Below are 18,773 nucleotides of genomic sequence, written 5' to 3' on the forward strand. Positions count from 1 at the left end.
CCTCATGGCCACGAGTCAGGTTCATTACCACTGAGCCACAACAGGAACTCCCATGTGGTCACAACTTTTTAAGGGCAGTTTTATTTCTCTCTACCCACCCCTGCCTTGTTCTGTTTAGCTTCAAGGCCATTTTCCCAATAGTCTGTTAGGACTGTAGGAGCAGGTTCACTTGTGGTTCACCTGTGGTTCACCTTTATCCTGAGGGTGTTGCTTTTGAAAGGAGTGGGTGGTTTCAGCTTAATGAACATAGGGTCTCATAGTAGCCTCCTCGCCTGGGAGGGCTCTCCGTGACTTCCCTCCTCTCCATTTCATGAAGTTCGAGTTTGCCCAGATCAGTGGGTGTCCTCAGGGCAGCAGCAGCACCAGGGCTCCCTTACCCAGCTGGCCTTGGGCATCCTGCCTTCCCTTAGATTTCGACGTGGCAGTTCCTTACTTTTTTCTCACCTCGTGTTGCTTTTATTTTTTAAAATTTAAAGACTTGATGTTTTGAGAGCAAGCTTAGGTTCACAGCAAAACTGAGAGCAGGGTACAGAGATTTTTCCATATACTCCCGGCCCCGCACAGGCACAGTCTCCTCCATTCTCAGCGTCCTCCACCACAGTGGGACATTTGTTACAACTGATGGGCCTACATCGATGCGTCACATCATAATCACCCAAAGTCCATAGTTTATATTAGGTTTCACCCTTAGTGTGGACGTTCTATGCTCATGTTGCTTTTAAGGAGGTATTTGTGATATTTATCATTCGTAGTTTTCAGCAGGAGATTTGGCCCAAATAAGCTTGGGATTGGAAATCTATTTAAAGTATTTTTTTTATATATATTTTTTTATATTTAAAGTATTAATGCATGACTTTAACATTTAGTAGGAAGGAAACTTTTCGTGATTTCCTTATTCTGAGCCAGGTTCTAGGTCTTTCCATATCATTTCTCACTTAATCCTCTTAAATATTTTATGAATTTTTTTTGATGGCCCATCCTTTTCTTCAGTTCTCTCCTTTTTTAATTTTTTAAAATTAAAATTCTTTATTGAAATATAGTTGCTTTACAGTGTTGTGTTAGACATTTTTATGAATTAAATGATGGTAGTCCTGTTTTACAGCTAAGAAAACCAAGGTCCAGAAAGACTGAAATACAAAAGATTGTATACATACCAAAGATGTACATGGCAAAATCTGAATTCCATCCCAGTGGTTTTTTTTTTTTTTTCTGTCTTGTTGTCCTTCTAGGGCCACATCTGTAGCATATGGAGGTTCCCAGGCTAGGGGTTGAATTGGAGCTACAGCTGCCGGCCTACACCACAGCCACAGCAACGCAGGATCTGAGCCGCGTCTGTGACCCACAACACAGCTCACGGCAACGCCGGATCCTTAACCCACTGAGCGAGGCCAGGGATTGAACCCGCAATCTCATGGTTCCTAGTCAGATTCATTTCCGCTGCGCCACGACGGGAACTTATGTTCTTTTTGCACCATACCAGACTAGCTGTTGCATTTTTTGAGCATCTACGGGATATTAGTTCTGAGGACGTTTGAGAAGTGCCTGGTACACAGTGGATGTTCAAAAATATTTGTGGTCTGAGTAAATGAATCACTGAGCCAGAAAAAGTTCCTAGCCTTGTGATCTACTGGAGAACACAATTTACTAGGGGATGTAAACATGTGAATACATCGAGTACAGTTTGCTGTGGTAAGTGGCATAAATGTGAGCTGAGTGCTATGAGAGCACAGAATAAAGAATTCTTTTTTAGTAATTTATCAGATTATAAGTAGAGGCTGTAGGGAGTTCCCTCATGGCTCAGTGGGTTAAGGATCCGGCGTCGTCACTGCTGTGGCTCAGGTTGCTGCTGTGGTGCAGGTTTGATTCCTGGCCTGGAATCTTCTGCATGCTGTGGGTGCTGCCAAAAAAAAGAAAAAAAAAGGTAGAGACTGTGGCAGTAGATGAATCTGGAAAGACAAGCAGGATTCAGATCCTGAAGGACCTTGTGACCATGTTATCGCTCAGCTTGGGTGCTTACTTTATGCCTGATGGCGGATGAACTGCTCGGCAGGGGTTGATTTAATCCTCACAGCACCCCGTTAGCATTTTTGCAGTATAGGTACGAAAAGCAAGACGTTAAACAAATTGGATTGTGATGATCATTGTACAGCTATAAATGTAATAAACTCATTGAGTAATAAAAAAAAAAAGACGTTAAGCAACTTGGCCAAGGTCACACAGGCTTGTAGCAGAAGCCCTATTACCTGAGCTTTCAACCCAGGCAGTTTGACTGTGGAGTCCACTTCCTTGACCCCTATGCTTTTGTTTTGTTCTCTTTTGCTTCTAGTAGTATATATCCTGGACACACTTCCACTACTAGCTACCAGATCTGCTACTACCGCTACCAGATCTACTAGCTGCATTTGATTTCTCTGTATGGCTTTAGCATTCTTTCATTTAACTGTGTTGATAGACGTTTTTCGTTGTTTCTAGGTTTTTGCAATTACGGACATGCTGCGGTGAGCAGTACTTACTCTTTACTCCAAGCTGATTCTGATACACCCCACAGGGTCGCTTTTACCCTTTGATTTATCATCAATGGACGAAAATTTCCTTCAGGGCCCTCTCAATTCTGAGATTCGAAGAATCCCGATTCTTTTTTTATTTTTTTTTGGCCATGCCTGAGGCATGCAGATGTTCCTTGGTCAGGGATCAAACTTGTGCCACAGCAGTAACCAGAGCCACAGCAGTGACAATGCCAGATCCTTAACCTGATGAGCTGCCAGGGAACTCCAAAAAGTCACTTTTTTTTTTTGTCTTTTTAGGTCCGCACCCGTGGCATATGGAAGCTCCTGGGCTAGGGGTCAAATTAGAGCTACAGCTGCTGGCCTACACTACAGCCATGGCAACTCAGGATCCGAGCCGTGTCTGCCACCTACACCAGAGCTCATGGCAACACTGGACCCTTAACCCACTGAGTGAGGCCAGGAGTCGAGTCTGTGTCTTCATGGATGCTAGTCAGATTTCGTTTCTGCTGCACCACGGTAGGAACTCCAAACAGTCACAATTCTTAGTTTATGAGTGCTACCTGTGTAGATTACTCAGTGTGGTAATTGACAAGGCTCATTTGTACTCATTTTCTGAAGATCGAAGGCCTGGGTGACATCATGGCTAATATTTATCAAAGGCTTCCTGTGCCAAGCACTGCACTAAAATGTTATTCTATTTAATCCTCTCAGCTATCAAGTATGAGCAATCCTATCATTGTCCCCATTTTTAAAAAGAGGAAATGGGCTCAAAAAGGTTAAATGACTCGTCTTTGGTTGTATAGCTAGTAAATGGCTGTCTGATTGCAAAAGGGCTGCCATAACAAAGTACTGGGAAATGAGTGTCTTGAAACAACAGGAATTGATTGTCTCTGGGTTCTGGAGGCTAGAAGGCCAAGATCAAGGTGTGGGCAGCAGTGCTGGTTCCTTCCAAGGGCTCCGAGGGAGAATCTGTTCCGTGGCTCTCTCCCAGCTTCTGGTGGTTGCCAGCAATCCTCGGCCCTCTTTGGCTTGTGGATGCATCACGCCGGCCTCTGCCTTTGTCCTCGCATGGCTTTCTCCCTGTGTGTGTGTCTCTTCACATGGCTTTTCCTCTGTTTTTTCTTTTTAGGGCTGCTCCTGCAGCAGTTTTTTCTTGCTTCATTATTTTTACCGTAAATAAAGCCCAAACTCTTGATATGCTTAAACTTTAAATACTGATAGCATTTTATTAGTTTCTTTATATTACTTCATAGTTTTGTGATTAAAAACCCAGAGATGCACGCATTTATGAATTTTACAATTTTGCAGTATGATTCCTCTGTAACAACTATTTAAGGCTGTCGGGTTAACGAACATCTTAATTTTAGGCCAGATACACAGGGCTGCAGTTATTTATTTATTTTTGGCCATGCCCTCGGCGTGTGGAAGTTCTCAGGCGAAGTATCGAACCTGCGCCACAGTAGCCACCCAAGCTGCTGTAGTGACGACGCCAAATCCTTAACCCACTGTGCCGCAAGAGAACTCCAGGGCTGCCGTTTTAATCTTATAAAAACACATTTACACCTCAATATGTTTGCTTGATAGTTTGATTTTTTTTAGAACAGATGTATCCCATTTTCATTCCATAATCAGATTTTATACTTTTTAGTTTCTAGGAAAAGTTCGAACTTCTTTAAGATTTCTTTATTTTTTGCAGTTTGAATTCAACAGAAGTAATACTTTCTACCTCTTCGACCACACTGATATTACCGTTACATATCCTGGGGAAAGTGAAACAAATTGGGCTATTGCAAGTTTGGTTACTGCTTGACTTGATCTCAAAAGGTAATTACAGAATCTTTTAAATTAATTAATTAATGAATTAATTTAATTTTTAAGTGATTTTAATTTTTTCCATTATAGTTGATTTGCAGTGTTCCATCCATTTCTACTGTACAGCAAAGTGAGCCAGTCATACATGTATGTACACATGCTTTTTCTCACACCCTCTGTCCTGTTCCATCGCAAGTGACTAGGTAGAGTTCCCTGTGCTGTACAGCAGGATCTCATTGCTTCTCCACTCCTTATGCAATAGTTTGCATCTACTAACCCCGGACTCCCAGTCCATCCCACTCCCTCCCCCTCCCCCTAGGCAACCACAAGTCTGTTTTCCAGGTCCATGACTTTCTTTTCTGTGGAAAGGTGCATTTGTGCCATATATTAGATTCCAGATATAGGGGATGTCATCTGGTATTTGTCTTTCTCTTTCTGACTTACTTCATTTAGGCTACATGTGTGATATATAACCTTAGACATAAAGTTTGAAAAATCAAATAGGCCATTTTATTCCCTTTTATGTAGTAAGCATCTAAGTAACATGTAGTGTGAGCAAGAATTGACAGATCTGGAAGAGAGCAGACTTTTTTTCCCTCTTTTTAGGGCTAGGTAGGGCTCGAATCAGAGCTGCAGCTGCTGGCCTATGCCACATCCACAGCAACGCCAGATCCAAGCTGGCCCTGCGACCTACACCACAGCTCACGACAACGCCGGATCCTTAACCCACTGAGTGAGGCCAGGGATCAAACCCACGTCCTCATGGTTAGTAGTTGGGTTCGTTACTGCTGAGCCACAGTGGGAACTCCTGGAAGAGGACAGACTTGTTGAGGGTATCCTGACTCTCTTCTTCCCTCCCTCCTTCCTTTCTTCTTTCTTTCAGGTTGCACCCTCGGTGTATGGAAGTTCCCAGCCAGGGATTGAATCTGAGCTGCAGCTGTGACCTACACCACAGGTGCAGCAATGCTGGGTCCTTTAACCCACTGTGTGGGGCTGGGGATCAAACCCATGCCTCCCAAGTGACCCAAGCTGCTGCAGCCAGATTCTGAACCCACTGCACAACAGTGGGAACTCATCTTTAGTGGCTGCCGTGTTGTAAAGAGGTTAGATTAAGATCTGTGTTTCTTCAGAGGACAATTCTAGTACCAATGGGGTCTAGTAGGCAGGTATCAGCGGGAATAAGGAGGAGTCTGCTAGCGATTAAAGCTAAGAGTCAAATGGGCCATCTCAAGAATTAGTGAGTAGTTAATGTCTGGACATTTGTAGAAAGAGCCTAGATGACCCAGCTCTTAGAGATTTCATAATTAGGCGCCCAGCATAGAATCAGGTCCCTTGTAAGCGAGTTCTTAATGGCTTGTGAAGCGTAATCCTGCATCGTATCAGAGACCGGACAGGTGACTTTTGATGTTACAACTTTAAGATTCTTTGAAACTTTAGGATAAGATTAGTACTCTTCAGTTAAAACAGATAGAGAGGAGTTCGGGCTGTGGTGCAATGGGATTGGCAGTGTCTCTGCAGCACCAGGATGCAGGTTCGATCCTCAGCCTGGCACAGTAGGTTAAAGGATCTGGTGTTGCTGTGCTCGTGGTGCAGGTTGCAGCGGTGGCTCGAATCTGATCCTTTACCTGGGAACTCCATGTGCCATATGCCCTGGGATGGCCAAAAAAGAAAAAAAAAGATAGAGAGGGGACTGTATCATACAATGTATCAAATCATACTCCATATGGGCAAACTGTTATAAAACCTGAAATATTAGGATGGAGGAAGTTGTCCTTTGAAACCTATGTGAGGTATATTAAAGGAGATGCTTGTGGTAGAGTATCGGAACACAGAACAAGGAATTAGATAATTTGGATTTTAGTCTCATCTCTGATGGTTCCATTTTTGGAAGTCAACCCTAAATCCATAGAGATGATTCAGGCTTCATTGTTTTTAAACCTGCTGGCCTATTTTACTTTAGCCAAGGGTGTCTCATCTGTCACAGCTGATGGCCAAAAGGAAAGAAGAGTTGGAGAACGTACTGGGCTAAGCTTTTGACCATGGGTGGGTTAATTTGACCTCTCATAAATTTAATTTCCTCATCTGCAAAAGGAGAGGGCTGAATTAGGATTTTTAAATATAGATCGTGATGCATCAAATCCAGTTTCTATTGATGTGTATTTTTCTGGGAAAAGGTTAATATGTTTCATTACAAGAATACACCCCAAAAGATGAAGAACACTGGTTCTTTCTAAATCTGATTTATCTTGGTAAAAAGGTATTTGTGGAGTTCCCGCTGTGGTGCAGTGGGTTAAGGATCTGGTATTGCCCCAGCTGTGGTTTAGGTTGCAGCTGCAGCTCAGATTGGATCTCTGGCTCAGGAACTTCCATATGCTGTGGGTGTGGAAAAAAATTTCTTTTAGAATCAGTGGCTATGTTAAAAAATTTGCAGATTATGTATTTCACAAGGAGTTGCAGACAGGAAATAAAAGAAGGGTAAACAGAGCTGCTAAGAGAGGCCAAGGAACAATAACCATTGTCACGGGCAATTACCCATGCTTTTTTCGTGTTGTCACTTCTGATCCCTGGGAACAGAATTTTAGGTTGATAGACTGTGAAGTCTGACTCAGGATGGCTGCTCATGTTGAATGTCATTTGGTAGAAAGGTAGTAAACACAAAATATGATACAGGAAACTCATATCATCAGCTATATGAAAATCAAATTTAATGCTTATGATCATATCTCATAGTCTCAGATTTGGATAGAGTAAAAAAGCCAAGAGAATAGAGTAACTTTCTAGAGCTGTCTTTATTCTACCTTGTCCATAGTAACAGCTGACATATGCATGCAAGAAAACGTTCATCTGATGGCAGTAAAACTCGTTTATTGGGGCCTCCTGAGAACAAGGTCTGTGTTACAAGTTATCTTTTTCAGAATTAGGCAGTCTGCTCAAGGTCCTAGACAGGAATTAGGCCTAATGGTTTTCTAGGTCTAGAGTCTTGTGCTTTTCTGTTAATTTCCCTGATGGTTGCCATGCTGATCATCTCTTTTCGCTTAAAATATCTGCCACATTTGGCTTTTGGTTACCACACTTGCCAGGTTTTCTCCCATCTCCCTGATTGCTCATCAGTCTTCTCATTTCTCCAACCTCTTATTTTTGTTTTGTTTTATTTTATTTTATTTTTTTGACCATGCCTCAAGGCATGGGAAAGTTCCTGGGCCTGGGATGGAACCCAAGCCACAGCTGGAACCAGAGCCACAGTAGTGATAACACCAGATCCTTAACCTGCTGAGCCACGAGGGAACTCCTCTTCGACCTCTTAATGTCGGAGGGCCACAGGATTCAGTCTTTGAGCTTGTCTCGTGTCATCAGATACCAAAAAGACTCTTTGACCTCTAGGCTCATATATGTAGCTGTCTACGTGACACATCCACTTGTGTGACTAATAGGTTCTTAAATCAAGTGTTTTGGGCAGTATGTTAAGTCTTATGTGAATGTTAGGGACATTTGGAAACAAAAGTATTTTATTTTATTTTATTTTATTTTATTTGACCCCTAGCCTGGGAACCTCCATATGCCGTAGGCGCAGCCCTAAAAAGACAGAAACAAAATTATTTTATTTTATTGCTTTTTAGGGCCATACTCGTGGCATATAGAAGTTCCTGGGCTAGGGGCTGAGTTGAAACTGCAGCTGCCAGCCTGTACCACAGCCACCACAATACCAGATCTGAGCCATATCTGCAACCTAAATTGCAGCTCACAGCAATGCTGGATCCTTCACCCACTGAGTGAGGCCAGGGATTGAACCTGCATCCTCATGGATACTAGTTGGGTTCTTAAACTGCTGTGTGTCACAACTGGAACTCCCTATATATCTATTCTTTTTCAGTCTTTTTCAGATTATTTTCCCTTATAGGTTATTACTATATATAGGGGTCGAATCGGAGCTACAGCTGCTGGCCTATGCCACAGCCACAGCAATGCAGGATCTGAGCTGCGTCTGTGACCTACACCACAGCTCATGGCAATGCCAGATCCTTAACCCACTGAGGGAGGCCAGGGATCGAACCTGCATCCTCATGGTTCCTAGTTGGATTTGTTTCCCCTGAGCCACGACAGAAAAATCTGAAAATATATATATTTTTCAAATGATTTACTTAAAATTAAAGTACAGTTGATTCACCATGTTGTGCCAATTACAAAATATTGAGTATAAGAAAAAAAATAGAGTTCTCGTCGTGGCTCAGTGGTTAGCGAAGCCGACTAGCATCCATGAGCATGCGGGTTCGAACCCTGGCCTCGCTCAGTGGGTTAAGGATCTGGTGTTGCCGCGAGCTGTGCTGTTGTAGGTCAAAGATGTGGCTCAGATCCTGCGTGGCTGTGGCTGTGTGTAGGCCGGCAGTTGCAGCTCCGATTGGACCCCTAGCCTGGGAACCTCCGTATGCCACAGGTGCGGCCCTAAAAAGACAAAAAAAAAAAAAAAATATTGAGTATAGTTCCCTGTGCTGTATGGTAGGTCTTTGTTGGTTATCCGTTTTCTATGTAGTGATGTGTCTCTGTTAATCCTAAACTAATTATCCCTCCCCCGCCTTTCCCCTTTGGTATCCGTAAGTTTGTATATTTTTGGTAGATAGATAGATAGATTTACTATTGACGTTCTGGTGAGTAATCTGTCAGCTCTTTGAGGCCCATGTTTTTCAAAGGGTTTTCTGGAAACGATTTCCTCGTATTTCATTTGTTTTCGTTTTGTGTTTTAGAAGGTGTGAAAAAAGGATCTACGATGAGTTGCTTTTGATAGTACTCGGTTAAACAACGTGAAAACGATGGCTTTAGGAGTATTGACTGTGTTAAAAAGCATCGTGAATTTCCAGAAGGTGACTGTAACATGCAATATTTCATAGACCAGGGCGGGAGAACTCACAAGGATGCCACGTTCTGTGGAAGAGACCAGGAAAACACTGTGCGGTGCGAACGTGTACAACTTTCAGAGTTCCTGCTGTGGTGCAGTGGGATCAGAGGTGTCTGCAGCACTGGGACACAGGTTCGATCCCTGGCCCTGCACAGTGGCTTAAAGATCTGGCATTGCTGCAGCTGTGGTGTAGGTCGCACCTGTGAATCCGATCTGATCCTTGGCCTGGGAACTCCATATACTGCAAGGCGGCCAAAAAAGAAAAAATAAAGTGTACAACTTTGTACAAATGGGATATTACACTTAATGCTATTTTCACTTAGTGTGTATGTCCTGGATATCTTTCCATGTCAATAGAGTCATAGCCGCCTTTTATTGACTTGCATAGTGTATTTAATTGACTGTAATTGACTTATTTAGTGTCATATTGATTAAAAACAACCCAAACGTCTAACTTTTAATTATTATAAACAATGCTTTGATGAGCATCCTTACTTTTTAATTGTGTGATTATCTCCTACAGTTAAATTCCTAGTAGTAGGATTATTTAATTTACAGGGTGTACACATTTATTTTATTTTATTTTATTTTCCCACTGTACAGCAAGGGGATCAAGTTAGCCTTACATGCATACATTTTTTTTCCCCCACCCTTTGTTCTGTTGCAACATGAGTATCTAGACATAGTTCTCAATGCTGCTCAGCAGGATCTCCTTGTAAATCTATTCTAAGTTGAATCTGATAAGCCCAAGCTCCCGATCCCTCTCACTCCCTCCCTCTCCCATCAGGCAGCCACAAGTCTATTTTCCAAGTCCATGATTTTCTTTTCTGTGGAGATGTTCATTTGTGCTGGATATTAGATTCCAGTTATAAGTGACATCATATGGTATTTGTCTTTGTCTTTCTGGCTCATTTCACTCAGGATGAGAGTCTCTAGTTCCATCCATGTTGCTGCAAATGGCATTATGTCATTCTTTTTTATGGCTGAGTAGTATTCCATTGCGTATATATACGGGTGTACACATTTTGATAACACTTCACCACATTCTTTGGTAGGAGAGCTGCTAGGCCCAAAGATCTCTTTCCTCACACACTCAGCAGTACTAGGTTTTTGTCGATCTTTAAAAAATTTTGCTTCAGAATTTTAATTCTGTGAATATAGCAAAGAGAGATAGATTCATACTAGGCCAACTCCTAAGGGTCCAATATATAAACTGGAATAGCAATTTTTTAATTTATATGGAGACTATAAATGCCTAGTGGACCACACCATTCATGTCAGCTGGTTAGCACACCTGCCTATAATAAAGATATATGAGAAAGCAAATATTAATAGGGTAGAATAAATAGAAAGTTTCTTGGTGAGTACAGGACCACAGATCGAAAGGAAGAGGAGCATTAAAAGACGATATTCATGGCGCTTTTGTGCTGCGATTGCCCCTGGACCAGGTGTTCCTCATTGGTTAAGTGCTCTTAGCCTCGGATAGTAGCAGAAGTGCTTCTCCAAAAGACGAACTTTGGGACTTGCCTTTCACAGGGACAACTTTTAATGAGTATGTAGATATATGTATTTCTCCTTGTAGTTTTTTTAAGACTATGGATTTTTTTTTTTCCGCCTTGTTTGTGGCATATGGAAGTTCCTGGGCCAGGGATCACACCTGAGCCACAGCAGCGACAAAGCCAAGTCTTTAATCGCTAGGCCACCAGGGAACTCCTTATGTATCATATTTTTGATTGAGCTTTGATTATACCTGATTTTGTAGAAGGCTTATTTCTTACAGCTTTAGATATGCTTTCCTGAGACAAAACCTTAATCGCCTTATTTGGGCTTAGGTCTCAAATCTCTTCGAACACTTAGAAATTGTGCTTGGTTTGTGTCATTTCTATAGCTGGCCTGACAGCCATTATAACATGATTCTTTCTAATCTCTGAAAGCAATTCCAGTTTGGGGATGCCTTGCTTTTGTCCCTGTGTATCACCTGTAGTGGTTATCTCCATTTTATAAATGAGGATTCTGAAGCCCAGCAAGCTGAAGTAATTTTCTCAGGATCATAGCTAGCAGGAGGTGGAAGCGATATTCAAACTCAGATCTGTTTGGCCCCAAACTCATAGTTTTTCCACTATTCCATTCTGGCTTTCTATATTCAAGGTCTATTATATCTTCTACCTACAGAGTTACTGTAAAGAAAATGAGAAACGTTTATGTTAGAAATGTGTGTGTGTACTTTGAATCATCCAGCTAGAGGTCAGGATTACTTGATCCTACATCCCGCAGTTTATCCAAAGTACAATTGGTGAAAACAGGCAATTTACTAGTCCAGTAAGTATAGTCCAGTCTTCTAATCTCTGGATGAAACACAGAAGTGTAATCTGGGGAAGGGAATGAAATACACCCTGAAGAAATTAAAATAACCTTTGCCTAGCAATTGCAAATACTGTTCAGAGGCTGAGCTATTATCAGAAGTTGATTGAAGAGCTGAAGCCCTTACACATTTTGATCACTTATCAGTTGGCTATTAAAATTTTAAGTGTAGGATGGTAGCTGGACTTATCATGGTGATTGTTTTGAAATGTAGAAATATTGAATCACTGTGTTGGGTAACAGGAATCAACATAGTGTTTTAGGTCGATTATACTCCACAAACAAACAAACAAACAAACAAACCCATAGAAAAAGAGATGGGATTTGTGGTCAAGGGAGGCAGGGGGGTGGGGGACGGGGAATCGGATGAAGGCAGTCAGAGGCACAAACTTCCAGTTATAAGATGTACTAGGAATGTAATGTACATCATGATAAATATAATTAACACTGTACATTATATATGAAAGTTGTTGGGAGTAAATCCTAAGAGTTCTCATCATAAGGAAAACATATTTAAATTTTTTTTTTTTTGGTCTTTTTGCCTTTTCTAGGGCCGATCCCTCGGCATATGGAGGTTCCCAGGCTAGGGATCGAATCGGAGCTGTAGCCGCCGGCCTACGCCGGAGCCCTAGCAACTAGCAACGCGGGATCTGCGCCGCATCTGTGAACTACACCACAGCTCACGGCAACGCCGGGTCCTTAACCCACTGAGCAAGGGCAGGGGTTGAACCCACAACCTCATGGTTCCTAGTTGGATTCGTTAACTGCGCCACGACGGGAACTCCTTAAATGTTTTTTAATGCTTTATCTATATGAGATGATGGATGTTCACTAAACTTATTGTAGTCATCATTTTATGATGTGTGTAAGTCAAACCATTATGCTGTAGGGGTTCCCTGGTGGATCAGCAGGTTAAGGACCCAGCATGGTCACTACCATGGCTTAGATCAGTGCTGTGGCATGCGTTCAGTCCCTGACCTTAGAACTTCTGGATGTCACTGTGGGCTCGACCAAAAAGAAAAAATATCATTAGGCTGTACACTGTAAACTTTTATAGTGCTGTTCATCAATTATACCTCAATTACGTTGGAAGAAAAAAATAATAAAATAAAAAAAATTGAGTGTAGGAACACTTATGTTTACAGTAAAAGCTGAGGAAAGCACATCTAAATTGAAGTTTAAATTTGTGCCAGGAGCCTGCATGGTATGGCATTAGTGGTCTGTCTGTCTGGAAGCAACTGTGGCATTCAAAAGAGCTGAAGTGCAAGTTCAGATGCAGCTATAGCGAATGGGGGTTTTAGGGAATTGCCTTATTTGGGGTTGGGTCTCGACTCCTTGTTCTATAACATTCCTTAATCCTGGGAGCTATTCCAGAAGAGGGATTTTCCTTTTCCACTGAAATTCATTTAGGGTGCTTAGAAGGCCCTTGGCTTCCAGACATGGTACAATGGAAAGAACCAGACATACCTGAGGCTTGAATGCCGCCACTGACTTTCTTTCACTGGCTATCTGAACTTGGGTAGGTTACACTGAGTCTATACTTCCTGATCTGTAAAGTGGGCATAAAATAGTTACCTCATATGATTACTATCAGAATAAGTGAAGATAATGCAAGGAGTTCCCATCGTGGCTCAGTGGTTAACGAATCCGACTAGGAACCATGAGGTTGCGGGTTCGGTCCCTGCCCTTGCTCAGTGGGTTAACGATCCGGCGTTGTCGTGAGCTGTGGTGTAGGTCGCAGACGCAGCTGGGATCCCGCGTTGCTGTGGCTCTGGCGTAGGCCGGTGGCTACAGCTCCGATTCGACCCCTAGCCTGGGAACCTCCACATGCCGCGCCCAAGAAATGGCAGAAAGACGGGAAAAAAAAAGAAAAAGTGAGATAACGTAAAATATTTAGCACAGTGCCTGGTAGAAGGCGCATGATGTTTCCTTTTCCTTCTTTCAGATACAGGAGCACGTGATTACACATATCTTACGCAAGAGTGGCCCATGTGTGCAGAGAGTGGACTTAGTAAACAGTGGGAACGCACTAAGCTGCAATATTCTTTATCTGAACGCTAGACAGTTGCTGTTAGAGTTGTGGGGAGGGTGCCAGGAAGAGTGGCGACGTATGTCTCTGATGGTGCTGTTTCTTTTTTCTTGTCCAATTGGTCTCCTTGTTATATTTTTTTTCTTTTTTAAAAGTTTTCTGGAAGTGTAGTTGATTGACGTTGTTGTGATCTTTTCTGCCGTACAGTGAAGTGATTTAGTCCTACATAGACACACATCCATCCTCTCTCACATTCTTTTCCCACCTGGATAGACCATCACAGAATCTCGGGTAGAGCTCCCTGTGCTAGACAGCAGGTCCCCGTGGACCACCCCGTCCATGTACCCCCGTGTGCATACCATGCTCTTTCTTTATTTTCTGTCTTGTGTTGAAAAAAAATTTTTTTTCCCCAGTGATAATCGTACACATCAACATTTCCCAAAGTGCATTCCTAAGAATACTAGTCAAATAAGTTTGGAAGATGCTACTCTTCTACTGACTCCTTTCTCAGCTTCACAAAGCGCATTGTAGGAGTTCCTGTCGTGGCTCAGTGGAAACAAATTTGACTAGTAACCATGAGGACGCAGGTTTGATCCCTGACCTCGCTCAGTGGGTTAAGGATCTGGTGGTGCTGTGAGCTGCAGTGTAGGTCAGATCTGGTGTTGCTGTGGCTGGGGCGTAGGCCGGCAGCTATAGCTCTGATTAGACCCCTAGCCTGGGAACCTCCATATGCAGCAGGTGTGGCCCTAAAAAAAAGACAAAAAAATAAAATATTTTTTAAAAAGCACATTGTGTTTAAAAGTCTCCTAATAAACCTTTCATTGCATCCAACTCAGCATTTTATCGTTGTATTTGGCTGTGGAGTGCTATTCTGGAGTAACATTTTCCCACTGCACATTCCATTTTGGGTATCTCATGGCTGTGGTGTCTTAGTTACAAGATCCTGTCGAACCCACAATATAGCTAGAACTTTCCGTGGACTCAGGAGAAACAAAACTTTTCAACATGTATCCATGTGCATGCGTTGGTAACTGTAACTATAAAATAAACTACATTGTGGCTTGTGAAGGGTTTTTGTCTGCCAGCTGGGTACCTCATCATCATTTATTGAACTGCTTCAGTGGGAGTGACAGAATTTGAAAATAACTCTTTTCATCCTTATTTAAATAATTGTCTCAGGTCCGTATTATAAAGGACGTTCGAATTGTTGATGTCTGAGTGTTGGGAAAACCGCTCACAGGGACGATGTAGCACCCGACAGATTCCTTGCTAATTGCCAGTGGGAAAATAGAAGAACAAGTAAGTAGATACGTAAATTAATAAAGGTGAGTTCATACTGACCTCTGGGACTGCAGTGGTCGTGCTAGTCCTCTTCCCTTGCTGATTTGTAACTTCTTTCTCTGACGTTGAGAACCCTGGCTCCGATCATCCCCAAGATACCGGCTTCTTCGGTCGGCCCTAGCCACGCGTAAAGTACTGTCAACTGCTAACCCATAGCCCTGTGAGAAATGAATTCATTAGCCAGCAGGCTGTGTTTGTATAGCACTTTTTGAAAAAAGAAATGTATATATTTTTGGCCTCTGTGTAGTGGCTTGATGTGGCATTTCAGTTCTCAGACCAGGGATTGAACCCGGGCCACTGTGGTGAAAGCACTAAATCCTAACTACTAGACCACCAGGGAACTCCCTGATAAAGAAATAGCTTACATTCTTTTTTCTTGAACTGAGTCTTTGAAATCTGGTGTGTGTTTTACTCTTACAGCTCATCTCACGTAGGACTGGCCACATGTCAAGTGCTGAATAACCATGTGTGACCCGCCATTGCCATCTTGGCAGAGATCTAGGTCACCACATTTTTGGGGACTGCCCCTTTGGTCTGTGCTTCTATATGTTTTTTGCTTTTTGTTGCTTCTCATTCTCAATACAGAAAATCCCACTAGTATTCTCAATACAGTTCATCCCACATGAACTGATCCCAGGTGCTTAGCTGGGTAAGACTACACTCTCCTGCCCTCCTGCAGGCTGTAGGAAGCATTCCACAAGACAGTCTCGGGAATGCTTGTAGGGGAGGCGTAGGGGAGATTCTGACGCAGCCATGGGGCAGGCAGGGGGACATGGCTGGGGCACACGTCAAACTACTTAGAGAAGTCAGCGCCAGGCAGCAACTGTGGCACCTCAGCCACCTGGGTTGCGAGCCCCAGCCTCCTGGCTGCCTCTCCCGCCTTAGTGCGGCCACCTGCAAACTGCTGTTTGGATGCAGAACCTGAGCTCATTGGCCGAGTCGTTGGCCTGAGCCCCTGGTCAGGCAGCTGCTGGCCGCAGAAAGGTTCAGAGGAAATACAGCAATTTGTAGTTATAAAAGTTTTAGTGATTCTGCTTTTTAATTGAACATCTTGAATACTTTATGTTTTCAGAAAATGATCCATGTTCCCAGATGGGTATGAAGTTGAGTTTATCTATGGAGTTCCTGTCGTGGCGCAGTGGTTAACGAATCCGACTAGGAACCATGAGGTTGCGGGTTCGGTCCCTGCCCTTGCTCAGTGGGTTAACGATCCAGCGTTGCTGTGAGCTGTGGTGTAGGTTGCAGATGTGGCTGGGATCCTGCGTTGCTGTCTCTGGCATAGGTCGGTATCTACAGCTACGATTCGACCCCTAGCCTGGGAACCTCCATATGCCGTGGGAGCGGCCCAAGAAATAGCAACAACAACAACAACAAAAGGCAAAAGACAAAAAAAAAAGAGTTTATCTAACAATTTGTTCAGAGGTTATTGAAGGACGGGTCCAGAAACATTGACATTCGCGTGCAGACCTTTTATTCTTCTGTTTATAAACAAATATTTATTGAGGGCTTCTTATGTGTTTAGCATGAGAATTTTTGTAAAGCAGCTAGTTTACTTTTCATAGTAGTCCTCTGAAGGCAGGTACTATTTTATTTTTATTTTATTTTATTTTATTATTATTATTTTTTCTTTTTCAGCCATGCCCGTGGTGTGTGGAAGTTCCCGGGCCAGGGAGCAAATCTGAGCTGCAGCTGTGCCCTGTGCCACAGCTGCGACAATGTTGGATTCTTAACCTAGTGTGCCGGGCCAGGGATGGAACCTGAGCTGTCTCAGAGACAAAGCCGGATCCTTGGCCCTCTGCACCGCAGTGGGAAATATTTTAAATCTCCATTTTATAGACTATAACATCGAGACTTACAGAGGTAAAGACATTTGCCCAAGGTCACAGATGTAAAGGATTATAAATCTAGATTAGCTTGTCTATAGAATCCAGGCTCCTGGCACAGCCTGTTGAATACATGTTGTGAGTTAGAATGTGAAGGAATTATGGTGGGTGAATTGGCCAAGAAGGCTTTCTGAGAGAGAGGCCTTGAGCTGGTCCTTGAAGGATGCTGAAGATGATTTTGGGTGGAAGGGGCAGAGTTGTGCAAGGCATTGTGGGAAGGCCCACGGAGTGAGTTAAAAGACCTGGGATTCAGGAATTTGGAGAGGAGCTAGAGGAAGAGCTTTCCAGGTAAGAATGTACATGGTGTATGTGGGGAACAGTGAATAGATTTGTCTGATTGAAACAAGTTTTTTTTCGTTTGTTTATTTATTGAACCACAGACAGTAAATGCACTCCAGGTGCCAGGTGTACAGCCCTGGGCTGTATAAAGGCTAGAAAGATTCAGTCTAACACCCCAGACTTTACTTGTCCCTATAGTATTGGTAGAAAGGTTAGAAAGATAGATTTGGGCCAGCTCTTGAATGGCCTCGGATGCCAGGCTAAGGTGTTTCTATTCACCATCTTTTCCTTTAGAAACTTACTGTTTTTATACCACCAACCAAAGGTTTTTTGGTTTCTCTCAGATCACATTAGCCTTAGCTAGGTATGTGTTATATAAGCTTTAATTGCAGGGTAGCTTGGGGCCCCTCACCACATTTATAGCTTTTTTTTTTTTCCAAATGAATTGCTGATTTTTAGGCACCATAGACCAATAACTAAATTGAGAATCAGGACGTGTTAGTGCTGGTTTGCTTCGAACTTATACTGTGACCTTGAGCAAATTCATTGTCCTTTCTGGACCTCGGTTGCACCATAATAAAAGTGAGAGAATAGAGCTGGGTTAGTTGTTCTCAATGCTGTCAGATTGATGTCCTCTTTTTTTTTTAATTTAAATTTTATTTTTATTTTTTTATTTAATTTTTTGAGCCATACCCACCACATGTGGACGTTCCCAGGCCAGGGATCAAACCCATACCATAGCAGTGACCTGAGCTGCTATAGCAACAATGCCAGAGCCTTAACCTGCTGTGCCACAAGAGAACTCCTTGATGTCCTCTTTTAATAACAAATGTTTTGGAGTTCCCGTTGTGGCGCAGTGGTTAACGAATCCGACTAGGAACCATGAGGTTGCGGGTTCGGTCCCTGCCCTTGCTCGGTGGGTTGACGATCCGGCGTTGCCGTGAGCTGTGCTGTAGGTTGCAGACGCGGCTCGGATCCCGCGTTGCTGTGGCTCTGGTGTAGGCTAGTGGCTACAGCTCCGATTCAACCCCTAGCCTGGGAACCTCCATATGCCGCGGGAGCGGCCCAAGAAATAGCAAAAAGACAAAAAAAAAACAAATGTTTTATAAGTCACTCTTTAAGTGTAAAATTATATTAATAGATACCAGATCATTAAACCTGTCTTGCACACATAGTTTCAGTAAACATAAATATAATACCCAAACTCTAATATAAAGGAGAAATAAAAGGAAATTAACTTTTAATAAAATACTGTGTATTTCAGCATATATTTCAGTCATTGTCATGTACCTCTGTGTATGATCATTGTAAACGTGATATCTATGAATGTAGATAGGTATAAGAATATTGTATATTGGTGGCCCAAATACCACATCTTTCCAAATGATGCCATGATTTTCCGAAATGTTGATCAGGTTTTGTTTTGTTTTGTTTTGTTTTTGTTTTTTGTTTTGCTTTTTAGGACCACACCTGCGGCATATGGAGGTTCCCAGGCTAGGGGTCGAATGGAAGCTGAGGCTGCTGGCCTCCACCACAGCTCACGGCAACGCCCAGATCCTTAACCCACTGAGCAAGGCCAGGGATCGAACCTGCAACCTCATGGTTCCTCGTCAGATTCGTTTCCGATGCGCCATGACGGGAACTCCAGTGTTGATCAATTTGGATGAAGT

At 42.8% G+C, this 18,773-nt stretch overlaps 1 pseudogene; it reads left to right on the forward strand.

The window, feature by feature from the left end:
* Positions 1-18,773, forward strand: part of LOC125118128 (transmembrane 9 superfamily member 2-like) — a 65,012-nt pseudogene that overhangs the window by 23,884 nt on the left and 22,355 nt on the right.

This window comes from Phacochoerus africanus, chromosome X, assembly GCF_016906955.1.
Source record: "Phacochoerus africanus isolate WHEZ1 chromosome X, ROS_Pafr_v1, whole genome shotgun sequence".
In the NCBI taxonomy this organism is placed as follows: Eukaryota; Metazoa; Chordata; class Mammalia; order Artiodactyla; family Suidae; genus Phacochoerus; species Phacochoerus africanus.